The 20,087-nt window shown below is 42.5% G+C and overlaps 1 long non-coding RNA gene across 1 annotated transcript in view; it reads right to left on the bottom strand.

Moving 5' to 3' along the window:
* Positions 1-8,925: 8,925 nt before the first annotated feature.
* The window catches only part of LOC104159361, a 14,030-nt gene continuing 2,868 nt past the window's right edge, over positions 8,926-20,087 (bottom strand). The window contains exons 2-4 of the long non-coding RNA XR_696426.1: positions 11,451-11,533; positions 9,822-9,912; positions 8,926-9,013 (exon numbers count right to left, since the gene is read on the bottom strand). This is a non-coding gene — a long non-coding RNA (uncharacterized LOC104159361). The remainder of the gene's footprint in view (positions 9,014-9,821; positions 9,913-11,450; positions 11,534-20,087) is intronic.

The raw sequence follows: 20,087 nt of genomic DNA, 5'->3' as shown, positions 1-20,087 counted from the left end.
CAAAAAAAAAAAAAAAAAAAAAAAAAAACACACCCAACCAACAAAAAACCCACACACACATCTGCTTTCAGTAGAAAAATCTCAATGCTTCATTACAAAGCTTTTGGCAGGGAGCTGAAAACTTCTTGGGTTTTCAATGAAGCTTAAGATTGTCAGGTTTAACGGTGTTCTAGTCATGTTTGGGACAGAAGTTTAGGTCCCGTGGGAGCGCGACTTCCTGGGAAAAAAGTGAAGACGTGCAGGCAATTTCTATCACGAGAGTTAGAAAGCATTTTTAAGGACTCACCTTCCATATTCAAGCACCTACAGTGGAAGCTGGGGGCTTACGTCCTACCACTAACCTTAACCCCAAGTTGCCTGCAAGGATTTCTGCATCTCTCCTTCAGACTGACGTACCCACAGCAGAGTGCCAAAGATGTTATGAAAGTTTGGCTCCTAGTCAAATTTTATTTTTGACAGGTTAAAGGCAGAACAAGTAAATCACTGTCATGTCTCAAAGCACTTTGTTTTTTTTTTTCCCCTTCTGTTTCCCATGTCTATTTTGACAGCCGATGAATTATTCTGCCTATCCTGCTCTCAGCCTAAGAGGATCAGTTGTATAAAAAAGTTACAGCCTGTCACAATCCTGAAAATAATTTGCTGGGTATCATTTTCTTCCCCTTGACTACCCAATGGGTTTGTCTCTCATCATTAAATAAGGCAACAAGAGTAATAAATATGTTCATTAACATTTAAAAAGTTGATGGAGTCTAAGGACCTTTGACTAGCCTTTCTATATGACTGGTTTGTTGTAAGAAATGTTAATTTATCACATATCCCAGCTGGAGAATCAGGCAGGGTTAGAAACTTGGTCCCTTATCAACGCCAAATGCTTCCAGGGCAGAAAACAAAAGCAGTGCTCTAGGATGCAGTGGAAAGAGCAAGGAGAATTTAGGCAGACTGATAGCAAGTCAAGACGGAATTTGGCAATCACACTAGAGCTCAACAGTAATTCAGGTTTCATGATCCCAAGTTTCACTTTATGTCTTCTACAAAAGACATTAAATATGAACAAAGTCAACAGCTACAGCATGATTAACTAAAAAAATACAGTACCCAAAGTGATGCTGAGGTCAGACTTAAGAGAGAGGGGGCAAAAACAAAACCCAAAGCCCCACATGTAACAATGTATTGTCTCCAATATTTATTTTTTTTTTTTTTTTTTGCATTTGAAAATCGGTGGGAGGAAAACAAGTCAGTGTTACACAGTTAATTAAGCTCTCTTGTGTAAATTCATTAGGAGGATTGTGCATACTAAAACACTTTGTCTCAGGACACAGAGGGCTGTGTACAAGTTTAAAATCATTAACTATTGTTATCCAATAACAGCCTCCAAACCTGTGACATCCAAGTTTACTTAAACTGAAAGGGTGACAAACATGAAAGCCGAGCACTCCCACTCTTCTCAGCCTTTCCTTCATTGTAACACAGCCAGAAGGGTCTCGGACTCTCCATAAAATGTTTGGCAAACAAAGGCCCTGTTAATTGACAAGCTATTGCTTTTACTGCTTCCTACCACAACTTGTGGGAATCTTTTAGACCCAAATCAATTCTGCACACAAGCGTTCCCACGAGATGCCACACGCATCCTCATTTGAAGCCACTTACAAGAAGTGCTACAGCCATCTCGCATAAAACCTTTGCCTTCACCGGGCGCTTCTGAAACCACGTGCAACCCTTTCACCCCCTGCTGACCAGCAGGTTCTTTTTTTGTTTGTTTGCTTACTTTAACCAGGTTCTTTGTTTTCTGTTGTCTTACTGCTTTGTTTTCCCTCCAAGACAGTTCCTTGCCTTTGCAAGGAGTGAGTTATAGCAGAGATGTTTGTAGTCTTCGTTGCAGCCCAACGCCAGTAAAAAAATAGTCCCCTCATCAGAGGCTGCCTGTTAACAGCTCTCCTTTATCGTCAAAGCTCTGTGTACTTAATTCTTCTTTGTCAACAAGGACAATCAATCTCAGCCAGTTAATTAGGAAAAGTTTAACGAGACAGGAGACAGACACCTGACAGTGTAAGCTCTGTTCCTTTGCTCTCAAGAACAGCAGCAACCTACACTTGAGATCTAAGCCTTTATTATCACCATTTAAAAGAGTTTAACTTGCCTTTTTTTTTTTTCTTTATATGCTTTAGGAGCGCAAAATCCATCTTGCTCTGTGCATCCATTTCCTTTAAATGGTATGAAGTCCTGGACACTTTTTCTCTGTACTGCAAGAGGTTGTTCATGCACGGCACAGTCGAGGGATGTTGTTAATCGGCATTTACTTAGGTCCTTCAGGTACCCAGGGAGTTTTAAGTCTTTCATGGCTTCTAGTATCACTTAATTCATTAATTCTCACAACACCATCTTGGATCATCAAACTAGAAAGACAGTCTCTGTTTAAGCAAGAGCCGTATAAAGGAAAGGCTCATTTCTCCAGTTCCTCAGTGTTTCCACCCTCCTTTTCCAGCAGGAAAAATCCCTGCAGAAATCTGCCAAATCACACTTTATCTTTCTTCATGTTCTTCTTCCACACTCTGTTCTCTTGGGGACAGGAATACATGTCCTTATGATATAAAGCACAACCGGCACTCAACTCTGACCGGTGGTCATAGATGCCATCTCAGAAATAGTGACAACTGGGTAGTGCTACCTCTGTGAAACGATGGAGAAGAAGGAAGGACAACTGGAGACAGGCCCCTCTGACTGCACAGCCAGAGGAGCCCGGACCATGCTGCAGCATGGAAGGTGAATTTGAACTGAATCCCGAAGGGCAGGAGGGGTGAGGCAAAAGGCTCTGAGGAAGGAAGGGTTATGAGAAAGATGCTGCGTGTTCTGAGCCCACGATCCTTAAAAGAGTCATCTAGATCTTCAGGATCTCAGTACCTCTGCTCCCCTGGAAATGTGCCCAGACTGGGCACAGCCTCTTGCTGCACAGAAAGACTCCTTCGATCCTCACTAAAATTAAAAATATGACGAAGGGTTTCTGCAGCCTGAGCTGGGAACACGCTCGAACTAGGTGAGCTAGGAAGCTCTGCAGGTAGGAAAGATGTAGGACGAAATTCAAATATCCACAGAGGGAAGAAATGAGACCTTGCCACAGAAGGATGCTTTCTAAAGTCTGATATTTGAAGTGCATATGAATATGAATAATTTATTCTGAATAATGATGCTGAATTATGCCCACTTGCTTTGCTATTCCAGAGTTTACTTCTGTTGCAGAAAAACTGTCATTAATTTTACTTTTAACTTTACTCCATGACTTTCATTAAAATTATTTTTAACATTTTCTCAGACACATTTTTTGAGAAAATTTTTGCAGTTTTTTAGAGAAAGCAAAAGAAAGATTAAAAATGGCTACGCATGTCAATGACAGAAAAGAAAAAACCCACATTGTTTTCTAACCAATATTTTTTTAAAATGTCCAAACTATTTTTTTTAACTTTGATATTTCAAAACTTAAAGGAATGTAATATTTCAGACATGGCAAATGTAGTGTACAATCCCCATGGAAGTGGCTATACTTTTTGAAGTCTGAAGAAAATCAGATAAAGAAAGAATAAATAACAGGACACTGTCTATGTCTCTATGCCACATTATTTTTCTTGCTGAAGTTCAGCACGTACCAAGTCCTTGCTCTTCCACACCTACCTGCACAGCCATACTTCTTCACCTACCTGGAAGATTGTGTTTTTATTAGGCTAGTCAGAAAACCAAACTTTCTAGCCTTGAAAAAAGCTGCAGACAAACTTATGGAGGGTTCCCAGAGAGACACAGCGAGCAACCCTCTATATCCCATTTCTGAATGCTTACTGCTCTCCGTTCACATCCACCCATAAGCCAGCCACTTCTACTTATATCACCAACTTTGAGAAAATAAATGCTTCTCCTACCAAAAGACCAACTCTTTGCTTTTCACCCCTGACTACAACTCTTTGTCTCCGTTTCTTAGCCCCCTAAGTAGGGACAGACATTGTCCGCTGGAGTTTGGAGCTGAATCAAAGCAGCTGGAGTACATAGAGATTTGGGAAGATCAGCATTTGGCACTGCACTGAAGATGGAAATTTGAATTTGGACATCGCTTCTGTTACCAGCCTTCTCCGAGGATACATTTAATTGCATCTTCTCCCCAGTTTTTTTCCCAGTAGACTGGAGTACTTCCCCTGCAGTCCGTTGTGGTGGGAACATATTTCAGCAGCTCCCAATACCTGTTAAAGCCAAGCCTTTAAAGCAGTATCAGGGTGCTTTATCACCCAGCTGACCGCAGGGGTGGGATCCATCTCAGCTATCTTCAGCCATCTCAGAGGCCAGGGAGCCGGGTAGGCTCCCACTGTAGTTAGTGGAGGAAGATAGGCATCTGCAGAGAGTAATCCATCCCACCTCTCTCTTTCTCTCTCCATTAACTGAAGAGGAGCCCAGATAAGTAGTTCAGACCAGACATATTACTTCTGAATGGCTGGAGCTAGACAAGACGAATTCCACCCTCAACGTCCAAAACACTAACATATGTAGTTTCTCATTACTTATCACAGTTGTAACGGCTGTTACTCATTGATTTAGTAACAGATTTTCTTGGTGCGATTTCCTTTTCTTTGTGCAAAACTTTCATTAGGCAGTTTTTGCACCCTAGCACTCAGGAACATAAGTGACAAGACATTTCCTGCACAGACCCACAAGTACACCTGCAGACCAGGAGCCCTGTGCGTCTTGAGTCCCTCAGCACGCCTGAGCAGCGATGCAAAAGCCCCCGACGATGCAAAGGAGATCGAGCAGAGGCTGTTCTAAATTCAGCTCTCCAAGGGCCCCAAATCCCTGTGCTCTGCTCCCAACCATTTGGGTTTCACTCGCTTTGAATCATTTTGGAAGAGCAGCTAAGAGGCCAGCATTGCTTTTGCAAAGCGATGCTGCCTGAGGACAAAACATGCGTGACCACCCTGCCGTGGGTCATCCCCGTGACGTGCCTCCCTGAAGGACAGACAGACAGCACGACCCTTCCCACTCCCGGCCCTCGGTTATCCCAGCAATGCCATAATCCAGCCTCCAACCGTTTCCCAAGCTGGCCCGCTCCTCTTCTCCCCACGGGGGTGTGGAGGAAGACGAGTCCTGGGCTGCGGCATCTCCATAGTGCTGCGTGCTCTCAGCATGGTGGTACCTCGTACCGCCGCATGCCTCGCATGCCGAAACACGCAGCGCCCATGGTCTGGGTAACAGCGGTGTGAGTCAAAAGGGGCTAGTTATGAGTTTGGATACTACCGTTTAAAGATAAGCTTCTCCATGGTTACCGCTCTCACGCAAGGTCACTTTCCTGCCAACCTCCTCTCCTCCCTCCCTGCCTTTCTCTCCTTCCCCCTCCACTTTTTCTTCCCTCCCCCCCAGACGTGCTACATCAAAAGAGAAAATGAAAACATTTAAGATAATCACAGTCTGACTATTTTAATGCAGGCTGTAGGAAAGGAAACATGTAAGCCAAGTGCTCTTACTGTGCAAGCAGAAACACACTCTCAACCTCATAAAAGTAGTATCTGAGAAATAATACTTGATTAAAGCAGCCAGCCCTTCATTTAAGTAGGTGCTTATGGCAGGGAAAATATCCAAGGTTTCGCTAGAACAGGCTGCTGGCCTATCACGAAAAGCAGGAACAGGCCAGACAGATGAATTATTGCGAGACAGCTGGGTTTCAGCCGGGGTGCGAGGAGATCCCTATTATCCCATCCACCTTTCTTACACAAATGCCTCTCTCCCCAGAGAAACTGAGTCATTAAAAGCCAGCTCGTTCTCTCCTGACAGGCAATATGCATTGAGTGAGAGGTGATACATTTTCATTTTCAGCAAGAAATCTTAGTCGCCCCAAGGAGCGGCGCGCTTAGGAGAGCAGTAATGGAATACAGGGCCTTTCATCTCCACCTCACCGCCGTGAGCGCGGCCTGGCTCAGTAGCAACCCAAAAGTTATTAGCTAACGGGTTGTTTCAGTGACCTCCATGAAATGAGTTCGGTGGGTTTGGTCCGGTTTTCAGTAGACAATAACTAGAACCACAAGTGGTGTTAAACAGAAACCATATGAACAAGTTGAGCGCACGGCGGGTAAGGACAAAACGAATCGCCCACACGTAGCCGTGCCGTTGCTTTCCCCACCCTTCGGGGCCGTGGAGACAAAGGGAAGCCCCGTAATCGGCCAGCCTGCTCCACCGAGACGGGGATCCCCAACTCTTAAGATGCCCATTTTGTCCTCATTTGCACAAGCAATGCATGTTAAAAACAACAACAAAATCTCCGAAGCCCCGTAATCGGCCAGCCTGCTCCACTGAGACAGGGATCCCCAACTCTTAAGATGCCCGTTTTGTCCTCATTTGCACAAGCAACGCATGTTAAAAACAACAACAAAATCTCTAACAACCATTTTGCATTCTGTAGGAGCTCAATAGTATCCAGCAGGCACCGCTTTGAGCTGAAAATACCACAAACTTGAACTACCAAAGAGCTTTCCAAAGACTGGGCCCCGCAGTCCACACCTGCTGATGTATACTGACTTTTGAGTGCATCATTTTGCAACATTAAAATTCCTTTTTTGTAAGATTTTATAGATTTAGTCAGTGCGGGACAACCCTACGTCTCTCCAGGAAAACAGCCCTCCTTCTCTATTTCTTCCTGTTCAGTGCTGCCTGCAGGCCCAGCCTGAGCTACCCCTGGGACAGCGATGGCCTACGGAGTCCAGAATAATCCACCATTAGAAAAAATTGCTTCCAAGTAAAATGCAGAATTCACCCTGAAGTGAGAGTGGCTTGAATCCTTACACCACCCCCCCAAAATACGTGGGCAATAATTTATGCCACTTCCTCTGCCACGTTTCTATAAAAGACTCACTAAATAGTTACAATCTGAAATCCCAGAAGAAATTTAATTTAGGGTGAGGAGCTACCTTTCATCTCTGAGAGCCTGCACAAGTTACGGCACATGACACACAAGCCTGTTCCCCATCACATCACATGACTAGATAAGTATCTTTAAATAAGACATCCACCAACTGCTTAGATAAGACATTCACTGGGGACCCATTCCCAAAAGGGAATGGATGTAAAGCAGGCATCCAACCGCTACCACAGCCCTGAGGATGCCCCCATTATTTGCTCTGAATTTAAATGATTACATAGGAATTAGCGTGGGCCCAAATTCTGAAGGAAACTGGCAAGAGCGTAAAAAAAGGCATTGCATAGAGAGGGAAGGGAGGTCAGGTGTGGCTTACACATAGATGGCATTTCTTTTGCTCCCAGTAAGATTCAGAATTAGAGCTGGACGTTTTATACAGATGTCGTTACCATCCAAAGTCATCATACTATCTTTCTCAGAAGGGATTATTAAGCCTCTTGCTTGAGGCTTTAAATGTCTTACTATCAGTAGCTGGTGCATTTCCTCCTCTAACGTAGCTGAGACTGGCAACCATCAAGGAAAGACCCTCAGGTCTGACCCCATATTCCTATATTGCTTTATATTGCTCTCCCCAAATATCTCCCACCTCCCGTGCTCTTCTCGGCACAGTTGCTTTTGTTATTTAGGGAACAAAGGAAAGTTGATCAAAGAAATATTGGCACACCAACAACTGGGCAATAGGCAATATCTGTACAGTACTTATGAAAGAGCAAAGCACAGCCCAAAAAAAGACTCAAGCATGTCTCCACAGACTTCTCAACCATGCAGACCTGCCTTCCCCTGAGGAACACGACTAAGGAAAGCCGGAGTGTAAAGCTACTGCTTTACAGCTGAAGTGAGAGGAGGACTCACCAAGTTCAGAGGGAGCAATGTTCCTCAGCCTGGGTCAGGAGACATTTAGCAGAGCAGGAGCCTAGGGCTTATATCACTGTGACATGTGTGACGGCATATTTTCATTATTGCAGGATTAAAATTTTAAAAAAAAAACCAACCCCAAACAAAATGACCTGAACAGCCTAATTCTCCAAAGGAGCAGTGATGACTTGGCGTAAATTAATTTTGCAGATTACCAGGATTCTTTCCCCACAAAACAGTCCAAGTTCCCTGTAGCAGCTTCATTAAATGTGTGAGTGTGTCTATGTATAAATACATATTAATTTTTTAATTCTATCCTCCTTTCCTCCCCTTTTTATTTTATTTTCATGATGCAGGAGAGCTATGTCTGGTACTGATGAAACTCTTGGCATTCTACTGAAATGTAAAGTTCGCCTGCCTTGCATTTTCTGCTGATAACCAGCCCTTCAATTGCAACAAAAGCAGCAATTTGAACTTCGCATTTTACTGGTCTCATAGATCACACCAATGAAGTCAAAGTTATCTGCCCCAACTCACTCAGCATTATCTTTTCGCTTAATGGAATTGAAAGAGAAGCCTGTGCTCATTACCCAAAGGATGCAATTATTACTTCCACTCTATATTGTTGCTAGTCAAGAATAAAATCCAGGATATGACCTTTTCATTAAGTGTCAAACCAAAATCCACCTGGGACAGCCTAAGGAGGCTACCTTCATCCTTCCACTCAGTAATTCAGAGCAAAGGCCCTCACCATACACAGCTGAAAGGAATCCTTACGAAAGATCAGTTTAAAGAAACATCTAATAAACGTTGATCAATAGATGAAGCCCAAAAAGCTTTCTCTCTCCACCCGCATGATCCCATCACAAAAAAAGCATCACTAATTTAACACACTGACCCTCTCCCAAATATCCTGCTCCATCTGTGTGCAGGGTAAGGTCACAAAAAAGATTATAAACTCAGAGTACAAGTGATATAATGTATTAGGGCAGTAAAATCTTCAGCAGAAACCTGAACTCCAAGAGAAGACTGCATAATAGTGTTGAATTCCTTATATTTTTTTGCTTTGTTATGGCAATAATAATGTGCCTTTTGAAGTTCATACAGGGAGATACAATGCCAAAAGGCAAATACTTACAATACAAGAGCACTTGGTACATTTATTTCCTTCAGGCCTAAATTCTTCTCCTTCATTGTAAAGTCTGCCTTCAAATACACAACCTGGAAAACAGCATTTGAATAAGTTTAGTTCAGGATAGCACGCTGCCTTTTCTCTGTAACACAGCCCATCATAGGACAATATGAAAAGTAAATCGTAGCATCCTCTCTGATACAAATCACTTCAGAAGCCTTTACAAAGGCCTTGAGAACTCCCAAATATCTTTTGGGGGAAAGATAGCATCCTTTTTACAGCAGATGGATTTGCACCAACGAAGTCAAGGCTAAATCAGGTCTTCCATTAAAACACTTTTCTAAGCTGCTTGCTTTTTACTACTCGCTCTTATTCCCTGAGTTTATATTGGATGTTGGCAGAAATTATAACTAATTAGACTATAATAAAAACATTATACCACAATTGAAGCAACGCTTACCTACAAAACCTCTGTTAAAATCAAATTAGCCTGTAAAACCATGTTAATTTGCCACTGTGCTTCACAAAGGTATCCCATGCCCACTCCCCTTCAAAAAGTGAGTCTCCTTTTTTAGGATTACTTATATATTTCCCCTCCTAACAAAATCACAGTCATCAGCCAGGCAATCCCAGCTGACAGACCCTTTGAAAAATGACATAAATACATCTGTGGATATTGCCACAGGCTATTGCCTATACATCCTCTAGTCTGCACGTCCTCTGCTAAAAAATATTAAGCATGCTGCTTTTGTGGCATTTAGTGCATTGCGAGCCACTGGCCCACATTTTAGTAACATGTCAAGTATAGCGGCGACGTTAGAGGTAACCTCCCAGGTAATGATGGTTAGCATTAGAAGTACAGTTGCATACCGAAGTACATTTCCCATGAAATCTCACCTGGACACACAGGACAACACATTCCCATGAGTTTGGAAGGGTTTTTGCAATGAACAACACACTGTACCTCCGACTCTACTATCACTCCTTCCTGAAAAAGAAGCAGATCAGACGTGTTCATCGTCAGCGTTGCGGTTGCTTTAACAAACAAAAATCCACAATTACTAGCGGCACCATTAAAGCCCGGCACATGCTGCGGAGCACTGGATTTCAAAACTTCTTTTCCTTCTGTACCTACCGCCTGGTATCAGGATTCAGGTTAATCCACAGTCAAAAGATCCACTTGAGTCTCCCTGACTCCAGACACAGGATTTGCCTTAAAAATGCATCAGGTAAGAAACCAAGCACTCTCCTAGGAACAGGAATCCTGCTTTATCAGGACTCCTTAGCCTCAGTAATTTGCCATGCGGCTCTGGTGAAAACAGGCCAGACACAAGGCATTCTCGTCCCTCTCCCCTTGGAGGAAAAAAAGACTTAGAAAGCAGATAAAAGCATCTTGTGCCATAGAGGAGAGACGCTTATCTTTGATGCTTTGCCTGATAAGTATTAGTAAATTAACATTTCCTGTACTTCTTGTTTGAGAAGTCAAGAGTCCTCCTGAAGAAATCTGGGTGTGAGGATATGTGCACAAAAGGCTGCTACTTTTTTTGCTGCTTGCAGCTTTGCTGTTGGAGGCAAGGGAAACTTGCTTTTTAAATGTGTGGGTCTAGGGTAAACAGGATCACCCACTTTTGCACTTAAACACTGAAAGAGGCAATAAAGAATTGCTCGCTTCATGTAGCTAGTAGCGGTAAGAGTATCTAAATTCATATTGTGAGCATCTTTTCATTAAGTGCAAGGATACAAAATGCTGCTGCTCTAACTTCATTCTTCTCAGCGTACTTGTCTTTAAAAATGTGGGTGGGTTTCATAGAGCAGAAGTATCACAGAAAAAGAGAAAGATCTTGAAACTCTCTTCTGTTTGTAGAATTTCCTCATACTCATTCATCTCTCCTCTTTCCAACAGCTGCAATTCTTAGTAGCTGCCCAAGTGTTATTATTAAAACTGTATCAAATTGTCAGCAAAAATGGCAGACCTTATTCACAGACAGAAACTAAAATTCCTTGTGTAATTATGTGGTTTGCGCCTGAAAACGGACAATCTTGCAAATGTTATGGTTGCAGACAGGCAAGCTACCAAAAATACGACTGTGTTAACAACACAGGAAAGGAAGATTCAGTTGTGAGTTTCTTTTAAAGAACATCCCAGGTAAAACCCATAGGCACATACACACACACACACATGAGTCCAAGTACTAAAATAGTAATTTGTATCTCACAAAAGGCTTAGCGTGCTGAAAAAAAGAGGACTTATTTCAAGGTCAAGACAGCGGGAAATGGCATGGCTGCGTACCTCTCCTTCAGCAATGTTTGGGTATCACGATACTCAAGTCATATAAAACCTAAATTTCTGAATGTTTGGTTATATCTGGCCACAACTGAGTGGATTTAGACCACTTTAGATGCAAAGTCCATATTGTGCTCTGGGTATAAAATATTTCAGGTTATTTGGATTGGATAAAAAAAAGGCTCAGAATTTCGGGGGAAAAGCTCACAACTCAATTGGCATGATGCTGGTGACATCCTTACCTGACACTGGTATGTAACACAGGGATTGCTGGGGAGGTGCCATTTCATAGAGCTGTTGTACGTGTTTCCACCAAAACTGCAATCTAGAGGAAGAGATAGAAGGACGTCAGTTCAACTGAACGCGATGATCTCATGGAAGGCTGCTGATGAGGATCACAGAGCATCCTAAATGCGACCCAGCCTCTTCCCTAGGATAACGGACGGGGTAGAGCTGAGAGCTGGGACCGACAAGAAGGATCGTGTCCTGGGAGGGCCGGCAGCACCACTGCCCCGGACATCTGCCGCTGACCTGTGAACGGCCAAACTCTTTATTAACTACGACCGTCCAAGACAAACCAAAATCAGTGACAATTTACCTAAAAATGGATGTCGGAGTTTATTCTGCACTCCATTCAGGAGCTGCTCAGCCACTCATGCACTTGGAGGGGGGAGAGGGAGGAGAGAGGGGAAGAGAAGAGCTGGAAACGTTCGTCATCTAGCCCGGACATGCTGTCCTCATCCATTAACCAAAACCCCTGGGACAGCTCTTCAGCCAGCGCAGCCCAGCATGGATGAACTGACATTGGCAGAGCTACCCCTCCTTTATACCTTTTCACTTTCATGGCAGAAGGGATCAACATCCACATAAACTAAAAGCCATCAAACTCTTCTGTGTGGGCGGTGAATCTCTGAGTGGGGACATTTTGGAGTCCCACAGGGTTTGGTTTTATATGTCTTTGTGTGTTATATGACAACTTTGTTAATAAAAAAAAAAGGTTGGTTTGCCTGTGCACAGGATCAGCATACATCTTTTGTGCAAAATGAAGTTTCATTGAGCCATTTGGAAAAAAACCCCAAACATTAATTTTCACATTTTTGATTACGTGTTCTTACTAGTTTCCCTTCCCACTCTTTCACTGTTTTCTGGTATTTTGCAAAAGGGAAAACCAAAAAGGAACACAAAGAAAAGAATAAAATAACTCACCAGAAAGGCAAAACTAGAAAAGACATATTAAGTGGAAATAAAATATTTGTTTTAAAAGAGTTAGTTTATTAATGCAAAAAAATTGTTTCAATTAAAAATTAATTCTTTGGAGAGCGAAAGTGTTTCGGTCACCAAGCATAAAACTACAATCAGTCAGACGATGCCCATGGCTCCGTTCTCTTCCCACGCCCTACCTCAGCAGCTACTCTAAGTCATTCTCTGCTGCGTAGGGTGCACGGTCCTGAACTGCTTTGGGCTGCGTTTTACGTCCTTCTGAAAATAAAGGCAAGTTATCAGCCCTACACTGGTAAATCTTTGAGCCCACCGAATATGAAAACGTGAGGGTCATAGCTCTGAGCTGCTGCGGAGTTTAAAATCCCCACAAAATCATTTTGAATTCAAGCCAAAATTTAAAGGAAACCTGATATATAAAGATCACTTACAAATGTGTTAACTGCCTCCAGTTAAGATCTTAAGCAACAGAAGACTTGCACTTCAGGATCTGCAGTATTCAGAAATTTTCCCAGTCTAAATACAGAGCAACACAGGAGAAATTTGCAGATGCTGTGGCTATTTCACTTACCTAAGCTGAAACAGGTATGTTTTTAAAGGAGTTGATCAGTAGTCTAAAAGGTGGCTGTGAAAATTTAATCTTTGACAAGTATCGAAAGGTACAAAGTATACATCCGAATCTCACATCTTTTTGAGTAGCAAAGTCCTGATGAAGGGATTTTGAATAATAAAGAAATGGTCAGATTCTCAGCATATTAAATACAGTGCTGTGTGAGCCATCATAGACGCAGGCCAACATGTCAAGGGAGGAGCGGGAAGCCCTGTACCCTTCTTACACATTTTGAAGTCTCCTCCTGAAAAACACCGAGCTAATCTTGTAGCACAGTCTCACGTGCTGCTCACTGCAAACCCTGATGAATAGCAGAGCCTGCTCACTGTGGTTTAGCATCCTCAAGTTGCAGAAGCCCAGGCTGGACTGGCATACTGGTCCCAGCCCGAGAAAGAGTTCACAGGTGTGCTGGACACTCAAGATGGAACGAGCTGTGTTGTTAAATACCTGTGCGTGTGTTTTACCAGACGGGTCCGGTATCTTCAGCACTGTGAAGAATCAAGGGCCAGGTTGGAAACCAGCAACTGCAAAATATCTTGCATGTTTGCTCACCAATTATGTTCTTTAATTTAAAATGTTTCCTCTGTAAGAAAGCTAATGACCCTTGGCCAATCTGCATGTACAGGTGTGCATATTAAACTGAAATTTTCAGTTCAGGGATTAGTCTGGTCAAGAAAGCATGAAGGTGGTGCACCCGTACAGTCACCCCTGCTCTGGCTTGAGGTGCATATCTAAGCTGTGCTACAAAATCCTCTGCCCCGCAGCCCCAGCCATCGTCCCCGTGGAAAGCAGCAAGGGGGGAGCCAAAGCCCACCTGCCCGCAAGGCATTTCGCTCGCTGATACGTGGTGCTGTCAGGGCTGGGGGACGGCACATCAGAAGTAAGCGTGGTAGGGAGGGCTTGCAGGCAGCAAAAGGGAAATTTAGAACTGGAGACCGGGATGGAAAAGCCTGCAGAAGCACTGGAGATACTAAGATTGCTCTTGAGCTTTGGCACAGGCCAGCAGGTTGAATAAGGAAGACAGTGCAGCATCGTGCAAGCACCGACACAAGGCATGGTGGGAGCTGGATTTCAGCAGATGGTCAGTTGAGGAAAACAGCTCAAAGGAAGGGAAGAGTTAGCCAGGAACATAAACAGGCTTGGTGAGAGCTGGGGGAAGGCTCAATGTCAGGCAAACCAAAGAGAGGGCAAGACAAGAAGTGCTGTACAATCTCCAGGTGAGATTTTAACCTGTCTCTGACCAAAGGTATGCTCTGATGCTCGGCCCTTTGGATGTCAGAGAGGTACACCCACCACTCACTCTTCAAAAGGAAAAAGAAACAAAGCCCACATACCAGCTAGTTATTCTGAACCTCACTTTCAGTGTACAAATCTTTCAGCTGACACCTGCAAACATAGACTTAAACTTTCCTAGCCCACCTACTCATAGCATGAAGTTTACGAGCCTCACCTAAATTCAGCTGAGTGAAACCTGCCTCGCTCCATGTGCCAACTCGGTCGAGATGTTCTACCTCGCCCGTGGTTAAAAGTCCATCATATTTGGCTTGGAAAGTAGCAGACACTGAATATCTCACGTCCAAAGGCATCAGCAAAGTCCCTGACGTCAATTCTTACAACAGAGTATGGTGGAACAGACTTCAGGTTCCTAAAAGCCATTTTAATTCCCTTTGGCAATATTATTACATTAACTCTCTGTCTCCATCTGCCATTTGAAAGGGAGAGTGGGAGAAAATAACAGACCAAGAAAGATCAGAGCCTAGCACAATCACTTAAACGCCATCCACTTACTTCTGCCTGAATAGTTATCTAAAACAAAACTTTAAAAGAAAGGGCTACACAGTTGGTTTTCAAGAGGGGAACCTGGAAAATGTTCTAAGGAGTACATGAAAAGTAACAGATTTGACATTAATAGGTAAATTTGATCCCGTGACATATACCCTATAAGGAAAACCTTTAGGATTCCACATACAGAAGGAAGTTAAATATCAGTGGCCTATATCAATTTTAATGGAGCTAAAGGGGTTCATGTCAGTCAAGGAGTGTGATTCCACATACAGAAGGAAGTTAAATATCACTGGCCTATATCAATTTTAATGGTACTAAAGGGGTTCATATCAGTCAAGGAGTGCATCCTAATTTTTTAGTCTTTCCTGCTCCTTTCTTTGAGAATAGCTGGTGTTTCATTAACGTAAAATATTAACTTTGAGTTGTACGTTTTGTTCCTACTACCTACTTCAACCCAAATAGTTCAGATAAGTCCTGGATAAACACGTAAGCTGGAAATTGCTTCTCTGAATCAAACCAAACCACTGAATACTTTGAAGCTGGTCAATTGTTGTATATGCAGTGGAAACTGCTAATTACCTTCTAGTCACCTCATAAAGGCAAAATGGTCCTCAGGACCAGAGTCATTCCTGCATGAAAAATGAGGATAAACTAGTTAAATCACTTCTAATTTACTAATTTAGCTATTTTGTTTCAATGTCGTGCATGCCTTACTTGAGCACCTTAGTTTCAAACATAATAAACCAACCTGTGGCTGATTTAATTCGAAAGAGAGCAATTCAATTCCAAAACAAGCATCCTCACATAGAATTGGACTGGAATAACAAAAGAGGCAAATTATAGCAGACTTTGTTATTGGCATGTGGACAAGTTGACAATCAGGAAGCCATTTGTCTTTCCAAATCCAGTAACTTTGTTAAATGACTCTTTTTTTTTTTTTTCCTTCCCCAGACCTCCCAGCACAGACCAGTATGACAAAGATAGGGAAACTGACTGTAAGAGACAGTTGAGTAGTGCTAAAGCCCAACCAGTGTCCTCAGGAGTTCATTAAAAATAAGCCTTTATTACTCAATTTGACATTGCCTAATAAGCTTCCAGAAGAGATTTTTGCTTGTTTTAGGCTAATGAGAATTTTATAGACAAGTCATTTCCTTATTCTCCCAAGAGAAAGTGATAGATCAGTGCACAATAGACTGGCTCCCCATCCCTCATTTCTTCAGCATCTTTCTTCTCCTATTAAGTCTTTTTCTTGCTTTCCCTCCACTTTCTATTTTAAAAAGTAACCTCTCTATTGGCATGGAAAATAAACATTAGGGAAAAGAAAACAGTCAGAAGACATGTTTTATTTAGTGTTTGATAAATTAATCCTCAGGGAGGTATCCAGGCATACTAACACTAAATACTAGTTCTAGTCAAAAAAAAAAAAAAAGGTGGGGAAGAAGAAACAAACAAAAAAAATCCAACACAATAACTTGCACACTCTGCAGTATTTCCCTGGCATGAAATCTGTTGGCCAAAATAAGAACTGTGAATCACACATACACCTATTATAAAACGTGTTTTCACATCCTAATGATAGTAAAACCATTGACAGCTACTAGAAAATTAAAGTTCCTATTGGGTAACACTGGTCTTCATTTGTCAACACAGAAGCATGAAAATATATACAAAATCTCCCATGCTTATTAAGTCTAACTCTAAACAGTGAAAATCCAACACTTTCCTCTGTAACTGAGTACAATCAAAGCTATTTGCAGCTGAGCCATCGCAATTAGAAGCCCCAAGGGATGCAAGGCACAGGGGCCGTACAAAGGGCGTACACACGGCGAAGTGGCCACGGGGCTGAGCCATGCCGGGACCCCACATTTCCCAGGCATATGATGCAAAGCACCTCATATTCGCTGAGCAAACAGCAGCAGAAACAAAGACATCAACTCCTCCCAGTGCTGTTTTTGTCCCCTGCATCCCGCTGGAACCGAATTTCACCTTCCCAAATGTCTAAAAGTCACTCTGCAGAGTCCCTAAGAACCTAGCAATCCAAAATGCTGTATAGTTAGAGCTGTCATTGAATCTTGAGCTGATACTCGATGTGCTTGCCAAGCCTGGCAGCTGGAGAACCATGACCTCTCATGGTTTTGAGGCGTGTCATGAATTATGCTGCTTGGCGACACAATTACTTGCCATTTATACCCAATTTCCTCACATCAGAAAAATCATTAATGATGAGTAGGTCTTACAGCTTCAAAGTTAAACAGTAAAAGAAATCCTTATTCCAGTATTAAGCGTCCTAAGATGTTTATCATCTTGTTCCAGAGAAATGTTACACATGAATGTTGTGTGAAGCCTCCATCCTGGTCTTCTATTTCCTTTTACTTCGCTGCACTGGACACAACATCCACACACAAGGTACAAGTACATCCACGTACCGCCACAGAGGTCTCGTGGTATTTTCTAGTACAAGCATCCCAAACAACTTCTCTGATTGTAAAAGTCTGGGTAACTGATGTTTGACCGCAAAAGTATTTATGACAACATGACAAGACAGTTCATTAAAAGCTTCTTACACAAATGGAAAATTATATTAACTAAGGTGATAAGAAAATCTGGAATCTGGGGCGCTACTGAACACAAGAGAATACAGGAGATATTCAAGGGATATGAAATGTATGTGCTAAGACCTCTGTAAGAAGAGTTAACTCAAAGGAAGGATGGAGAGACAGAGAACTTTCCCTAGACATAACCAGGAGGAGTCACAGCTGGCACCGTGATGATACTGTCCTTAGGTTTTATATGTCACTGCTTCAAAATCCCTGCCTTTGTTTCAAATGCAAAGCTAGCAACTGAATGAACGTTGAGATGAACCTATACCTCCAGCCTCAAGAAACAGCCCTCCTGGTTCAGAGCAGGAGTACATTACCAACAGACTGAAAGGCAGTGAGACAGGCCAAGAGAAAAGTTAAGACTTGATTATGTCCCCAAACCATCTCTTGCCATAACCAGTCTCTGATAGACGCCAGGACTAGATTACTCAGTTGAAGGTTTTAGTAGGAAAATACATAATTATCTTCCCAGCCTTTCCCCCTCCATCCATGTATTAGGTTGCACCCTTGTCTCTGAAAGCTTGCCTTAGAGCATGTGAGGATGGGCTCCATCAGAGCCCCCCACGAAGGGCCCCCGGTCAGTCGTACAGCAGGGCACTGAACTGGTATCGGGTATCTCACACTAGTGAACAAATTGCCAAATGTACATATGGCTCCTGCAGGGCGTGAGTACAGTAGCCAGAACACTGATAAACTCATAACCTCCCTCTAACTTCCTTTGCAAGCCAGCCCTAATAGTTGAAATTGGCTGCAATCCTCAACCATAATATTTGATATCCTTCCCAAGAAATGTACAATTAACTATGATAGCTTTGAATATTCAATATTTAGGGGAAGTAGCGCTGCTGTTGCCTGGGCTGTGATTCCATCCTCTGGTAGACTCCAGATCAATGGAGCATAGCACGTGAACCTCTAAGATCATTAATTAATTTTTTTAAAAAACCACACAACACAAAACCACACAGTAACTCTCAAAAGTTCTCAAGGGCAGAAAAAGCAAAACTGCACGTGGGAAATGAAAGAAACCTCAAAACAAATCTTACCTGTTGTAACAAATACCAACCGATTCTGTATTTGCACATCCATAGAAGATTCAGATTCTTAGGATAAGAGAGTAGAATATGGTGCACAATTTCAGAAATGCAAACTTTATGCAACCCTGAGCCGGTAATACCACCTCTTCAGAGAGCAAATAACTTTTTATTAGAGGTGTAGAGAGCTCTATATCCAAGTGACAGGTCTCCATCCAACTTAATAAGAAAATGCTGCCAAATCTATTTCTCTAATCCCAATGATCTCATATGTTTTCATTAAGCATATTAAATAAAATGAGAGATGAAAAGTGGCCTATTTATCCTATGCTAAAGTAATAAGAGGGATTAATTTTTTAATATTTTCAAAATGAATAGTATGCTAGAGGTGTATAGTGTGTTTTATAATCTACAGTAAGTATCTGTCAGAAGAATAATCTCATTGAAAATTTTCACTATTGTACTTAGTTGTTTGCATTCTCCTTGCAGCAGGGAGCCATAGTCATGGGCCCACATTTCTTTGTTCCAGTTTTTGCATAAACACACAGCAAAAAAGAGACTTGCCCCACTGACTTTACTATCCAAGGTCTTATGGGCCTAAAGTCAAGAGTAATGTTAAAACACGTTGCTAGTCTGGTGGATTAAAATCTTAAGTAAAGCCAAATCTTTTACTATGTTAGGGATAACACGTTGTTCCCACCACAGTGAATTTTCTGATTGCAAAAGCTATACTTGCTGCTGTTTCTTATTTTTTCTGTTTATTAAGAAAAACGAAAAAAAGTGCCGGAAATTATCTAAGTAGCATACAAATACACAAACGGAGGCAAGGGAGTTACGCTCAGCACACAACCATTTGCAGGAAAAATTCTCCACCAACAATTCAGTCTCTCCTGCGTGCAAAGCTCTAAATACAAGAGTTCAGCTGGATGCACCATTGCAAGCATAAAGTATTTCTTCCTTTCAGACTACTTCTTCGCTATCAGAGATACCGGGCCTACGTACCCAGTCCTCATACGCTCTTCATAATAGAATAAAATATCCTGGCAGCAATGTCACAAATGACTCACGAGTGGTGGTTTCCTTCCCACACAGGCCAATTCTGGAAACATACCCTTTGGTCTTGATGTTATCCTCCTGACGTTGTACTCAAATTACAGCAGCCATTCATTCATTCATTCATCCATCCATTCATTTCTTCACAAGGTACGAAGACGCGAAGCTATCAAAGAGAGCTGGCAAGAGCCCGTAAGGCCTGATTAAGCTCTTCTAGGCTTTGGGAACGGAGCCAAGAAAAAAACCCATCAGGTTCTGATGTCTTTTCTTCGTAACATTTTGTTCATGGTTAGATGAAATGCAACCAGGAAAAAAAAAAGAAAAGAAAAAAAAAATCCCTGTTTCCCTTTTCCTGCTTGCATTCCCTACAGGCACTCTGGCAGCCTGACAAAATAGTAACCAAGAATAAGCGCTGCAGGGCCAAGTCCCGGCTGTAGTTGAGCTCCGGGAGTTGCTGGGACACCAAAGGCAGCAGCCGAAGTGCTACGCAGCCAGGCTGGCATTTGCACCCCTGATTCCCCAAATACTCGCCCCATGGGACACTCATTTCAGATTTTGCACGGAAGAGAGCAGGAGCTCCAG

The sequence above is a fragment of the Cariama cristata genome, unplaced genomic scaffold (assembly GCF_000690535.1).
Source record: "Cariama cristata isolate BGI_N322 unplaced genomic scaffold, ASM69053v1 scaffold3323, whole genome shotgun sequence".
Classification (NCBI taxonomy): Eukaryota; Metazoa; Chordata; class Aves; order Cariamiformes; family Cariamidae; genus Cariama; species Cariama cristata.
The sequence above is the reverse complement of the archived record's forward strand: the minus strand, read 5'-3'. Positions and strand labels throughout refer to the sequence as shown.